Here is a 13,034-nt window from a genome sequence, read left to right on the forward strand (position 1 = left end):
CTAACATATCCAGATGAAGCATGGATTCTAGATTATTCCATTCAGGGTCACTAACATATCTAGATGAAGCATGGATTCTAGATTATTCCATTCAGGGTCACTAACATATCTAGATGAAGCATGGATTCTAGATTATTCCATTCAGGGTCACAAACATATCTAGATGAAGCATGGATTCTAGATTATTCCATTCAGGGTCACTAACATATCTAGATGAAGCATGGATTCTAGATTATTCCATTCAGGGTCACTAACATATCTAGATGAAGCATGGATTCTAGATTATTCCATTCAGGGTCACTAACATATCTAGATGAAGCATGGATTCTAGATTATTCCATTCAGGGTCACTAACATATCTAGATGAAGCATGGATTCTAGATTATTCCATTCAGGGTCACTAACATATCTAGATGAAGCATGGATTCTAGATTATTCCATTCAGGGTCACTAACATATCTAGATGAAGCATGGATTCTAGATTATTCCATTCAGGGTCACTAACATATCCAGATGAAGCATGGATTCTAGATTATTCCATTCAGGGTCACTAACATATCTAGATGAAGCATGGATTGTAGACTATTCCATTCAGTAGCACTAACACATCTAGATGAGGCATGGATTGTAGACTATTCTATTCAGTAGCACTAACACATCTAGATGAGGCATGGGTTGTAGATTATTCCATTCAGGGTCACTAACACATCTAGATGAAGCATGGGTTGTAGATTATTCCATTCAGTAGCACTAACATATCTAGATGAAGCATGGATTGTAGACTATTCCATTCAGTAGCACTAACACATCTGTCCAGCACTGCCAGAGTCTCCCTCCTGTCCAGAACTGCCAGAGTCTCCCTTCTGTCAGGTGCTGCCAGAGCCGGCCGCTTGTCAGGAGCTGCCAGAGCCGGTCGTCTGTCAGGAGCTGCCAGAGCCGCCTGTCTGTCAGGAGCTGCCAGAGCCGCATGTCTGTCAGGAGCTGCCAGAGCCGCCCGTCTGTCAGGAGCTGCCAGAATCGCCCCGTCACTCCGGCGCTGCCGGAATCGCCCCTCACTCCGAAGCTGCCGGAATCGCCCCTCACTCCGAAGCTGCCGGAGTCTCCCGCCTGTCCGGTGCCTTCGAAATCTCCCGTCCATTCGGGACCCGTGACTAGGGTCCCCAGTCCGAGGTCGGCGGCGAGGGTCGCCGCTCTAAAGAGGCCACGGAGGCAGGTTAGTAGGCGGACAAAGACTATGGTGGAGTGGGGTCCACGTCCCGCGCCAGAGCCGTCACCGCGGACAGACACCCACCCAGATCCTCCCCTATAGGTTCAGGTTTTGCGGCCGGAGTCCGCACCTTTGGGGGTGGGGGGTACTGTCACGTTCTGACTTTAGTTATTTTGTTTTGTCTTTGTTTTAGTATTTTATTGGATTTTATTTTACCTTTATTTAACTAGGCAAGTCAGTTAAGAACAAATTCTTATTCTCAATGACGGCCTCGGACCAGTGGGTTAACTGCCTGTTCAGGGGCAGAACGACAGATTTATACCTTGTCAGCTCGGGGGTTTGAACTCCAACGCTCTAACCACTAGGCTACGCTGCCGCCCCAGTATGGTCAGGGCGTGAGTTGCGTGGGTTGTCTATGTTCCTTTTTCTATGTTGTGTTTTGTGTTTGGCCTCAATCAGAGGCAGGTTTCATAGTTGTCTCTGATTGAGAATCAAACTTAGGTAGCCTTTTCCCACCTGTGTTTCGTGGGTGGTTGTTTTCTGTTATGTGTCTGTCACCTTTCAGAACTGTTTCATTTTGTTGTCCTTTGTTATTTTGTTTAGTGTTCTCTGTTGAATAAATATACTGATGAACACCTACCACGCTGCGCTTTGGTCCTCACCTCATTCCAATGTTTACCCTGTTTACCTAATAAATATACTGATGAACACCTACCACGCTGCGCTTTGGTCTGATCCTCATTCCAATGTTTACCCTGTTTACCTAATGAATATACTGATGAACACCTACCACGCTGCGCTTTGGTCTGATCCTCATTCCAATGTTTACCCTGTTTACCTAATAAATATACTGATGAACACCTACCACGCTGCGCTTTGGTCTGATCCTCATTCCAATGTTTACCCTGTTTACCTAATAAATATACTGATGAACACCTACCACGCTGCGCTTTGGTCCTCACCTCATTCCAATGTTTACCCTGTTTACCTAATGAATATACTGATGAACACCTACCACGCTGCGCTTTGGTCTGATCCTCATTCCAATGTTTACCCTGTTTACCTAATAAATATACTGATGAACACCTACCACGCTGCGCTTTGGTCTGATCCTCATTCCAATGTTTACCCTGTTTACCTAATAAATATACTGATGAACACCTACCACGCTGCGCTTTGGTCCTCACCTCATTCCAATGTTTACCCTGTTTACCTAATAAATATACTGATGAACACCTACCACGCTGCGCTTTGGTCCTCACCTCATTCCAATGTTTACCCTGTTTACCTAATAAATATACTGATGAACACCTACCACGCTGCGCTTTGGTCCTCACCTCATTCCAATGTTTACCCTGTTTACCTAATAAATATACTGATGAACACCTACCACGCTGCGCTTTGGTCTGATCCTCATTCCAATATTTACCCTGTTTACCTAATAAATATACTGATGAACACCTACCACGCTGCGCTTTGGTCTGATCCTCATTCCAATGTTTACCCTGTTTACCTAATAAATATACTGATGAACACCTACCACGCTGCGCTTTGGTCTGATCCTCATTCCAATGTTTACCCTGTTTACCTAATAAATATACTGATGAACACCTACCACGCTGCGCTTTGGTCTGATCCTCATTCCAATGTTTACCCTGTTTACCTAATAAATATACTGATGAACACCTACCACGCTGCGCTTTGGTCTGATCCTCATTCCAATGTTTACCCTGTTTACCTAATAAATATACTGATGAACACCTACCACGCTGCGCTTTGGTCTGATCCTCATTCCAATGTTTACCCTGTTTACCTAATGAATATACTGATGAACACCTACCACGCTGCGCTTTGGTCTGATCCTCATTCCAATGTTTACCCTGTTTACCTAATAAATATACTGATGAACACCTACCACGCTGCGCTTTGGTCCTCACCTCATTCCAATGTTTACCCTGTTTACCTAATAAATATACTGATGAACACCTACCACGCTGCGCTTTGGTCTGATCCTCATTCCAATATTTACCCTGTTTACCTAATAAATATACTGATGAACACCTACCACGCTGCGCTTTGGTCCTCACCTCATTCCAATGTTTACCCTGTTTACCTAATAAATATACTGATGAACACCTACCACGCTGCGCTTTGGTCTGATCCTCATTCCAATGTTTACCCTGTTTACCTAATAAATATACTGATGAACACCTACCACGCTGCGCTTTGGTCTGATCCTCATTCCAATGTTTACCCTGTTTATCTAATAAATATACTGATGAACACCTACCACGCTGCGCTTTGGTCTGATCCTCATTCCAATGACGATCATCACAGCGAGTTAACGTTAGCTCACTGTTCGTGTAGTTACACTTTTCCACATGGTGACATAATAACTCATGTTAGCCCACCAGGGCACGGATATTTAGGCAATGTTTAGCTAGCTAGTTAGCTCATCGTTTGTGTCGTCAGACTTCTCCCAGACCCCACAGGTGCTGACATGCTAGCTAAGGGATATTTTACGTTAGTGCTAATCGTTAGGCACATGCGCTAACTAACGTAAACTCACTCACCTTTGTACATCGCCTTGGTCCGTACAATTGACCGTATTTTAGCGCCCCAAAAACGTAATACTTCCAGATCAACTGTAATGTCAATACCATTGTAAAGCAGACTTTCTCCCCTTTCCAACAGAATCAATTACATGACCTAAACTCTGCCCGTTTCTGCATAATTCAAGCAGGCAATGAGCCCCGTCGGGTCTTTTTAAAAATGTCGGGTGGGGAAGCGAAACTAATGCGTGATAGTGAGAAGGAGAGATAATTGCTTTTTTTCACTCGATCTGTCCAGCTTATCACCTTATCGCCTCTAAAATGTAAATAAAACACTATAAATATTTTTATATAATATGTGATTACATAGCTATTTGAAGGTTTGTGTCGAATTTGAATCGGGTTTTTAGGACGGTGCTAAACTGATCTTCAGAAGTAAACAGAGGTTTTGAGAGTCGTGATTGCTTGCAGTGACGACGCAAAAAAATGACTAGGTATCCTCCCTTACCCCGTTACTATCCTGTTACATAACCAAGCTTCACATGACTAGGTATCCTCCCTTACCCCCTTTACCATCCTGTTACATAACCAAGCTTCACATGACTAGGTATCCTCCTTTACCCCGTTACCATCCTGTTACATAACCAAGCTTCACATGACTAGGTATCCTCCTTTACCCCCTTTACCATCCTGTTACATAACCAAGCTTCACATGACTAGGTATCCTCCTTTACCCCCGTTACCATCCTGTTACATAACCAAGCTTCACATGACTAGGTATCCTCCCTTACCCCCTTTACCATCCATCCTGTTACATAACCAAGCTTCACATGACTAGGTATCCTCCTTTACCCCGTTACCATCCTGTTACATAACCAAGCTTCACATGACTAGGTATCCTCCTTTACCCCGTTACCATCCTGTTACATAACCAAGCTTCACATGACTAGGTATCCTCCCTTACCCCCGTTACTATCCTGTTACATAACCAAGCTTCACATGACTAGGTATCCTCCCTTACCCCCTTTACTATCCATCCTGTTACATAACCAAGCTTCACATGACTAGGTATCCTCCCTTACCCCCTTTACCATCCTGTTACATAACCAAGCTTCACATGACTAGGTATCCTCCCTTACCCCCGTTACCATCCTGTTACATAACCAAGCTTCACATGACTAGGTATCCTCCCTTACCCCCTTTACTATCCTGTTACATAACCAAGCTTCACATGACTAGGTATCCTCCCTTACCCCCTTTACTATCCATCCTGTTACATAACCAAGCTTCACATGACTAGGTATCCTCCCTTACCCCCTTTACTATCCTGTTACATAACCAAGCTTCACATGACTAGGTATCCTCCCTTACCCCCTTTACTATCAATCCTGTTACATAACCAAGCTTCACATAATATATAATAATAATAATAATATATGCCATTTATCGCTTTTATAACCAAGTCTTCACATGACTAGGGTATCCCCCTTATCGAACCCACTATCCCATGGCGTTACATGAAGCTCCACCCCCTCTACAACTGTTACTAACAGAAGCTTCACATGACTAGGTATCCTCCCTTACCCCCTTTACCATCCTGTTACATAACCAAGCTTCACATGACTAGGCATCCCCCCTTACCCCCTTTACTATCCTGTTACATAACCAAGCTTCACATGACTAGGTATCCTCCCTTACCCCCCTTTACTATCCTGTTACATAACCAAGCTTCACATGACTAGGTATCCTCCCCTTACCCCCTTTACTATCCATCCTGTTACATAACCAAGCTTCACATGACTAGGTATCCTCCCTTACCCCTTTACTATCCTGTTACATAACCAAGCTTCACATGACTAGGTATCCCCCCTTACCCCCTTTACTATCCTGTTACATAACCAAGCTTCACATGACTAGGTATCCTCCCTTACCCCCATTTACCATCCTGTTACATAACCAAGCTTCACATGACTAGGTATCCTCCCTTACCCCCTTTACTATCCATCCTGTTACATAACCAAGCTTCACATGACTAGGTATCCTCCCTTACCCCTTTACCATCCTGTTACATAACCAAGCTTCACATGACTAGGTATCCTCCCTTACCCCTTTACCATCCTGTTACATAACCAAGCTTCACATGACTAGGTATCCTCCCTTACCCCCTTTACTATCCTGTTACATAACCAACCTTCACATGACTAGGTATCCTCCCTTACCCCCTTTACTATCCATCCTGTTACATAACCAAGCTTCACATGACTAGGTATCCTCCCTTACCCCCTTTACTATCCTGTTACATAACCAAGCTTCACATGACTAGGTATCCTCCCTTACCCCCTTTACTATCAATCCTGTTACATAACCAAGCTTCACATGACTAGGTATCCTCCCTTACCCCCTTTACTATCCATCCTGTTACATAACCAAGCTTCACATGACTAGGCATCCCCCCTTACCCCTTTACTATCCTGTTACATAACCAAGCTTCACATGACTAGGTATCCTCCCTTACCCCCTTTACTATCCTGTTACATAACCAAGCTTCACATGACTAGGTATCCTCCCTTACCCCCTTTACTATCCTGTTACATAACCAAGCTTCACATGACTAGGTATCCTCCCTTACCCCCTTTACTATCCATCCTGTTACATAACCAAGCTTCACATGACTAGGTATCCTCCCTTACCCCCGTTACTATCCTGTTACATAACCAAGCTTCACATGACTAGGTATCCTCCCTTACCCCCTTTACCATCCATCCTGTTACATAACCAAGCTTCACATGCTTATGTATTTGCTCTTTATCAGAAACCAACCGGACCGACAGACTCTTTTTCCTCCACTCACCCAGCAGGTCAGACGCCGGCTAAAACCAGACCGGGAATTCAACCTGAACATCTCCTCCACTCACCCAGCAGGTTACAGGGCTAAAACCAGACCGGGAATTCAACCTGAACATCTCCTCCACTCACCCAGCAGGTCAGACGCAGGGCTAAAACCTCACCCAGCAGGTCAGACACCGGGCTAAAACCAGACCGGGAATTCAACCTGAACATCTCCTCCACTCACCAGCAGGTCAGACACCTGGGCTAAAACCAGACCGGGAATTAAACCTGAACATCCGTTTTCACCCCTGAGATGACTCCTTCGACTCTCTACTCCGAAGTTCAAAACACACAACTTCTGTTGTCTAGGATTCTTTGAATCCCACCTCAATATTCTTCAGAAATGCAATGAATCAAAATAAGAGCCCTCCTGGTCACTCGGACAGACTTTTCCCAGCGCATACTTCACCACATAGTATCCTTACTCACCAAACGCATCCCGACAAGGAGGGGTAGCGGCATGTCTGACATCAATTTGTGCGCAATTACAATTATAATTTAATATGGTCAATTTCATAAGATGTTACGTAACATAAACATACAGTTCACAAGTTCTGGTGCAAATGGAATGTTCTGCCGTGTGTGGTAGGTTCATGTAGGTGTCATAACCAGACATTAAATAACTACCCTGGTAGGTTCATGTAGGTGTCATAACCAGACATTAAATAACTACCCTGGTAGGTTCATGTAGGTGTCATAACCAGACATTAAATAACTACCCTGGTAGGTGCATGTAGGTGTCATAACCAGACATTAAATAACTTACCCTGGTAGGTTCATGTAGGTGTCATAACCAGACATTAAAAATAACTACCTGGTAGGTTCTAAATCATAACCAGACATTAAATAACTACCCTGGTAGGTTCATGTAGGTGTCATAACCAGATATTAAATAACTACCCTGGTAGGTTCATGTGGGGTGTCATAACCAGACATTAAATAACTACCCTGGTAGGTTCATGTAGGTGTCATAACCAGACATTAAATAACTACCTGGTAGGTTCATGTAGGTGTCATAACCAGACATTAAATAACTACCCTGGTAGGTTCATGTAGGTGTCATAACCAGACATTAAATAACTACCCTGGTAGGTTCATGTAGGTGTCATAACCAGACATTAAATAACTACCCTGGTAGGTTCATGTAGGTGTCATAACCAGACATTAAATAACTACCCTGGTAGGTTCATGTAGGTGTCATAACCAGACATTAAATAACTACCCTGGTAGGTTCATGTAGGTGTCATAACCAGACATTAAATAACACCCTGGTAGGTTCATGTAGGTGTCATAACCAGACATTAAATAACTACCCTGGTAGGTTCATGTAGGTGTCATAACCAGACATTAAATAACTACCCTGGTAGGTTCATGTAGGTGTCATAACCAGACATTAAATAACTACCCTGGTAGGTTCATGTAGGTGTCATAACCAGACATTAAATAACTACCCTGGTAGGTTCATGTCCCAGGTGTCATAACCAGACATTAAATAACTACCCTGGTAGGTTCATGTAGGTGTCATAACCAGACATTAAATAACTACCTGGTAGGTTGTGTGTGTTTTGACAGTCTCATGTAGGTGTCATAACCAGACATTAAATAACTACCCTGGTAGGTTGTGTGTGTTTTGACAGTCTTATGTAGGTGTCATAACCAGACATTAAATAACTACCCTGGTAGGTTCATGTAGGTGTCATAACCAGACATTAAATAACTACCCTGGTAGGTTCATGTAGGTGTCATAACCAGACATTAAATAACTACCCTGGTAGGTGCATGTAGGTGTCATAACCAGACATTAAATAACTACCCTGGTAGGTTCATGTAGGTGTCATAACCAGACATTAAATAACTACCCTGGTAGGTTCATGTAGGTGTCATAACCAGACATTAAATAACTACCCTGGTAGGTTCATGTAGGTGTCATAACCAGACATTAAATAACTACCCTGGTAGGTTCATGTAGTGGTCATAACCAGACATTAAATAACTACCCTGGTAGGTTCATGTAGGTGTCATAACCAGACATTAAATAACTACCCTGGTAGGTTCATGTAGGTGTCATAACCAGACATTAAATAACTACCCTGGTAGGTTCATGTAGGTGTCATAACCAGACATTAAATAACTACCCTGGTAGGTTCATGTAGGTGTCATAACCAGACATTTAAATAACTACCCTGGTAGGTTCATGTAGGTGTCATAACCAGACATTAAATAACTACCCTGGTAGGTTCATGTAGGTGTCATAACCAGACATTAAATAACTACCCTGGTAGGTTCATGTAGGTGTCATAACCAGACATTAAATAACTACCCTGGTAGGTTCATGTAGGTGTCATAACCAGACATTAAATAACTACCCTGGTAGGTTCATGTAGGTGTCATAACCAGACATTAAATAACTACCCTGGTAGGTTCATGTAGGTGTCATAACCAGACATTAAATAACTACCCTGGTAGGTTCATGTAGGTGTCATAACCAGACATTAAATAACTACCCTGGTAGGTTCATGTAGGTGTCATAACCAGACATTAAATAACTACCCTGGTAGGTTCATGTAGGTGTCATAACCAGACATTAAATAACTACCCTGGTAGGTTGTGTGTGTTTTGACAGTCTTATGTAGGTGTCATAACCAGACATTAAATAACTACCCTGGTAGGTTGTGTTTGACAGTCTCATGTAGGTGTCATAACCAGACATTAAATAACTACCCTGGTAGGTTCATGTAGGTGTCCTAACCAGACATTAAATAACTACCCTGGTAGGTTCATGTAGGTGTCATAACCAGACATTAAATAACTACCCTGGTAGGTTCATGTAGGTGTCATAACCAGACATTAAATAACTACCCTGGTAGGTTCATGTAGGTGTCATAACCAGACATTAAATAACTACCCTGGTAGGTTCATGTAGGTGTCATAACCAGACATTAAATAACTACCCTGGTAGGTTCATGTAGGTGTCATGTACCCTGGTAGGGTGTCATAACCAGACATTAAATAACTACCCTGGTAGGTTCATGTAGGTGTCATAACCAGACATTAAATAACTACCCTGGTAGGTTCATGTAGGTGTCATAACCAGACATTAAATAACTACCCTGGTAGGTTCATGTAGGTGTCATAACCAGACATTAAATAACTACCCTGGTAGGTTCATGTAGGTGGTAGGTAGGTTCATGTAGGTGTCATAACCAGACATTTAAATAACTACCCTGGCAGGTTTATGTAGGTGTCATAACCAGACATTAAATAACTACCCTGGTAGGTTCATGTAGGTGTCATAACCAGACATTAAATAACTACCCTGGTAGGTTCATGTAGGTGTCATAACCAGACATTAAATAACTACCCTGGTAGGTTCATGTAGGTGTCATAACCAGACATTAAATAACTACCTGGTAGGTTCATGTAGGTGTCATAACCAGACATTAAATAACTACCCTGGTAGGTTCATGTAGGTGTCATAACCAGACATTAAATAACTACCCTGGTAGGTTCATGTAGGTGTCATAACCAGACATTAAATAACTACCCTGGTAGGTTCATGTAGGTGTCATAACCAGACATTAAATAACTACCCTGGTAGGTTCATGTAGGTGTCATAACCAGACATTAAATAACTACCCTGGTAGGTTCATGTAGGTGTCATAACCAGACATTAAATAACTACCCTGGTAGGTTGTGTGTGTTTTGACAGTCTTATGTAGGTGTCATAACCAGACATTAAATAACTACCCTGGTAGGTTCATGTAGGTGTCATAACCAGACATTAAATAACTACCCTGGTAGGTTCATGTAGGTGTCATAACCAGACATTAAATAACTACCCTGGTAGGTTCATGTAGGTGTCATAACCAGACATTAAATAACTACCCTGGTAGGTTCATGTAGGTGTCATAACCAGACATTAAATAACTACCCTGGTAGGTTCATGTAGGTGTCATAACCAGACATTAAATAACTACCCTGGTAGGTTCATGTAGGTGTCATAACCAGACATTAAATAACTACCTGGTAGGTTCATGTAGGTGTCATAACCAGACATTAAATAACTACCCTGGTAGGTTCATGTAGGTGTCATAACCAGACATTAAATAACTACCCTGGTAGGTGCATGTAGGTGTCATAACCAGACATTAAATAACTACCCTGGTAGGTTCATGTAGGTGTCATAACCAGACATTAAATAACTACCCTGGTAGGTGTGTTGTGTGTTTTTACAGTCTTATGTATTTAACATGCGTAAATATTTGTATGAACATAACAAGATTCAATACATATATATACATTGAAAATACATACAGTAAACATATGATAACTTGCCTTTAGCGGTGGGTAGCTTACAGTTGTAATGTCACATGAACAAGAACAGTGAAATGTCTTTCAAACTCAAAACCCAACAAAGCAATAAATCAATAACAATGTATTACTAGAAAACAATAAATACTAGAAATAAGAATAAGAAATAAATTAAGAAAGTAGCACACTATATAAAGGAACTATTTAAAAAGTCAGTTCAGTACCATATTAACATGTACAGGGATACTGGAGTGATGGAGGTAGATATGTACAGGGGGAAGGAGACAGGGATACTGGAGTGATGGTGGTAGATATGTATAGGGGTAAGGGGATACTGGAGTGATGGAGGTAGATATGTATAGAGGGAAGGTGACAGGGATACTGGAGTGATGGAGGTAGATATGTATAGGGGGAAGGGGACAGGGATACTGGAGTGATGGAGGTAGATATGTATAGGGGGAAGGAGACAGGGATACTGGAGTGATGGAGGTAGATATGTATAGGGGGAAGGGGACAGGGATACTGGAGTGATGGAGGTAGATATGTATAGGGGGAAGGAGACAGGGATACTGGAGTGATGGAGGTAGATATGTATAGGGGAAGGAGACAGGGATACTGGAGTGATGGAGGTAGATATGTATAGGGGAAGGGGATACTGGAGTGATGGAGGTAGATATGTATAGGGGGAAGGAGACAGGGATACTGGAGTGATGGAGGTAGATATGTATAGGGGGAAGGGGACAGGGATACTGGGTGATGGAGGTAGATATGTATAGGGGGAAGGGGATACTGGGTGATGGAGGTAGATATGTATAGGGGGAAGGAGACAGGGATACTGGAGTGATGGAGGTAGATATGTATAGGGGAAGGAGACAGGGATACTGGAGTGATGGAGGTAGATATGTATAGGGGAAGGAGACAGGGATACTGGAGTGATGGAGGTAGATATGTATAGAGGGAAGGGGACAGGGATACTGGAGTGATGGAGGTAGATATGTATAGGGGGAAGGAGCCAGGGATACTGGGTGATGGAGGTAGATATGTATAGGGGAAGGAGACAGGGATACTGGAGTGATGGAGGTAGATATGTATAGGGGAAGGAGACAGGTATACTGGAGTGATGGAGGTAGATATGTATAGGGGTAAGGGGGATACTGTGATGGAGGTAGATATGTATAGGGGGAAGGAGACAGGGATACTGGAGTGATGGAGGTAGATATGTATAGGGGGAAGGAGACAGGGATACTGGAGTGATGGAGGTAGATATGTATAGGGGAAGGAGACAGGGATACTGGAGTGATGGAGGTAGATATGTATAGGGGAAGGAGACAGGGATACTGGAGTGATGGAGGTAGATATGTATAGGGGAAGGGACAGGGATACTGGAGTGATGGAGGTAGATATGTATAGGAGACAGGGATACTGGAGTGATGGAGGTAGATATGTATAGGGGGAAGGGGATACTGGAGTGATGGAGGTAGATATGTATAGGGGAAGGAGACAGGGATACTGGAGTGATGGAGGTAGATATGTATAGGGGAAGGGACAGGGATACTGGAGTGATGGAGGTAGATATGTATAGGGGAAGGAGACAGGGATACTGGAGTGATGGAGGTAGATATGTATAGGGGGGAAGGAGACAGGGATACTGGAGTGATGGAGGTAGATATGTATAGGGGTTAGGAGACAGGGATACTGGAGTGATGGAGGTAGATATGTATAGGGGAAGGGATACTGGAGTGATGGAGGTAGATATGTATAGGGGAAGGAGACAGGGATACTGGGTGATAGGTAGATATGTATAAAAAGGGATACTGGAGTGATGGAGTAGATATGTATAGGGGAAGGGACAAGGGATACTAGTGATGGAGGTAGATATGTATAGGGGGAAGGAGACAGGGATACTGGAGTGATGGAGGTAGATATGTATAGGGATACTGGAGTGATGGAGGTAGATATGTATAGGGGTAAGGGGATACTGGAGTGATGGAGGTAGATAGTATAGGGGAAGGAGCCAGGGATACTGGAGTGATGGAGGTAGATATGTATAGGGGAAGGAGACAGGGATACTGGAG

At 43.0% G+C, this 13,034-nt stretch overlaps 1 long non-coding RNA gene across 1 annotated transcript; it reads right to left on the reverse strand.

Annotated features, from left to right (window-relative positions):
- Positions 1-2,217: 2,217 nt before the first annotated feature.
- On the reverse strand, positions 2,218-3,439 carry LOC127923837 (uncharacterized). The gene is made up of 3 exons (XR_008115732.1): positions 3,295-3,439; positions 3,145-3,219; positions 2,218-2,619 (listed from the first exon to the last, which is right to left on the reverse strand). It is a non-coding gene; the product is annotated as an uncharacterized LOC127923837 (long non-coding RNA).
- Positions 3,440-13,034: the final 9,595 nt, after the last annotated feature.

Source organism: Oncorhynchus keta, unplaced genomic scaffold (genome assembly GCF_023373465.1).
Source record: "Oncorhynchus keta strain PuntledgeMale-10-30-2019 unplaced genomic scaffold, Oket_V2 Un_contig_3299_pilon_pilon, whole genome shotgun sequence".
Taxonomy (NCBI): Eukaryota; Metazoa; Chordata; class Actinopteri; order Salmoniformes; family Salmonidae; genus Oncorhynchus; species Oncorhynchus keta.